The 2,241-nt window shown below is 42.8% G+C and overlaps 1 pseudogene; it reads left to right on the top strand.

Annotated features, from left to right (window-relative positions):
- Nucleotides 1-648: 648 nt before the first annotated feature.
- Nucleotides 649-1,943, top strand: LOC127689833 (upstream-binding factor 1-like protein 1; annotated as a pseudogene).
- The last annotated feature ends 298 nt before the right edge of the window (nt 1,944-2,241 follow it).

Here is a 2,241-nt window from a genome sequence, read left to right as displayed (position 1 = left end):
GATAGACACCACGCTGCCCTTGAATTTACAGAGATTTGCCTTCCTAGTCCTGGGATTAGAGGTGTGTGCCAGCACCCTTATTTTATAGGCAAATGCTAGTAAGATTTCAAAAGGATGCAAAAGAGGTTATAACTGTATCATATATAAGCAAACAACACTCATTCACATAGACACAGTCTCCATTTACATTCATTTTTTAAGATTTATTTATTTATTTTATGTAAGTACACTTTAGCTGTCTTCAGACACACAAGAAGAGGGTGAGGACTGCGGATCTCATTACAGATGGTTGTGAGCCACCATATGGTTGCTGGGATTTGAACTCAGGACCTTGGGAAGAGCAGTCAGTGCTCTTAACATCTGAACCATGTCACCTGCCTCTCCATTTACATTGTTAATCATAAATTAATCATATAAGCAACATATTGAAAAGGGATATCTGATTTTTGTCATAGAATCCAAGCATGATGTCTAACATTATTTTTTTTGTTTTTTACTTTTGTTTCCCTTAGAAACACAGATTCACACAGACTGTGGAAATCAGAAGCTATCTACTAGGTTCTGTCTGTGTGTGTGTCAGCATTGCAAGTTGCTGTTGACGTGTTTGCACAACTGAGATTCTAGGTGGGCACACAAGTTAAGCTCATAATGGCATCACTTGATAACCAAGGCCTATGGTCTGACACAGACATTGTGAAGTTACTTGAATGCATGAAGCACAATATGCCATCAGATGACTTCAGAGAATACAAAAGCAGCCAGGCCGAGCTAGACTGGAGCAAAGTCGCTTTTGGGCTGTTTTCAGGAGAAATGTGCAAACAGAAATGGCTGGAGATTTCTTGTAATTTAAGAAAGTTCCGCACACTGGCAGAATTAGTGCTAGAAGTCAGAGAACTTATGAGAAAGGCGCACAAAAATCATACGGACAAGCAGGATCCTGACCAACTTAAAAGACGCTTGACTGCCTATCTGTGCTTTTACAAGGAACAGAGACCCAAATACCGTCAGATGTACCCTAAGTACAGCAATGCACAGCTGACCAAACTCCTGGCTAAGAAATACCATCTGCTGCCAGCAGAGATAAAGCAGAGATATATCGAGGACTTCAAGAAGGAGAAACAAGACTTTCAGGAAAAGATGAGGCAATTCAAGAAAAGGGGTTCTGTTTCAGGGCCTCCTGAGAAATCTGTGGTGCCCCGAAGTCAGCAGACCAAAGTCTCTAAGAAGTCGCAAGGAGATATGAAAAACTCAAAGTCTCTTCTAAAAACGCAACGTGCCAAAACATTTTCCTCAGATAGGAAATTTCAGGGAGAACCCAGGAAGCCCCCTATGACTGCATATCACAAATTTCACCAAGATTCATGGTCAAGTCCAGAGCTGAGGCACCTGTCCTTTAGGGAGCGCTGGGTTGAGATCGGCAGGCGTTGGCACCGAGTCCCAAAGCACCAGAGAGAGCATTATGGAAAACAGGCTGAGAAGCTACAGGAACAATACTTTGTGGATTTGGACCGCTGGCTCAAGACATTGTCTCCTGAGGAGTATGCTGCATACAAAGAGGCAAAGGCCAACTTTGTAAGCGCAAGAGCATGAACATGTCTGGAGGCAGAAACCACAAGTTTGGACGAACAGATGATCTTCAGCCCTCCTCACAGAAAGGGCTTCAAATAAAACCTGGAGAGGCAGAGGAGCTGTTGGATCCTGGGTCAGATTCCTCAGAATCAAGTCCAGGTCATCATGGTGGCTCCCAGGCATCCCGGCAAGATAGGATGGATGACAGCCAAGAGTGAGACTCTAGCACCTCCTCAGATTCTAGTAGTACAGATGAAGAAGATGAAAATCTATCTGAAGGGAACCTCAGGTCTACACTCCATCTTGGCATCTTTCATATTCTAAATCATTGTTTAAACCCATCCAACAAAGCCACGAACATTCCCAACACATAGGCAACTCTCCTGCCCTCTCTCTTGTTGCTCTTTCTTGCTATTCTCTCCTACATTTGCTTACTAAATACAAAGGAGTATAGTTTGTGGAGAAGGGACTTTGCCATAGTTCGGCACACATCAGATTCCTAGGTTTAGGAAGAGACCTGACTGAGCAGCACATAAAATCTATTTACCTTTTAATTGAACAAACTATACATCAGGTCTTACAAAGGGAAGCACTGAATACACAACTGGCATCAGCTACTTTTAGGAAAGTCTCTTAGTCTTGCTATTGCAAAGAGTAAATCTCACCTCTCAT

The sequence above is a fragment of the Apodemus sylvaticus genome, chromosome 7, assembly GCF_947179515.1.
Source record: "Apodemus sylvaticus chromosome 7, mApoSyl1.1, whole genome shotgun sequence".
NCBI lineage: Eukaryota > Metazoa > Chordata > Mammalia > Rodentia > Muridae > Apodemus > Apodemus sylvaticus.
Note: the sequence above shows the minus strand (reverse complement) of the source record. Positions and strands in the feature narration are given on the sequence as shown.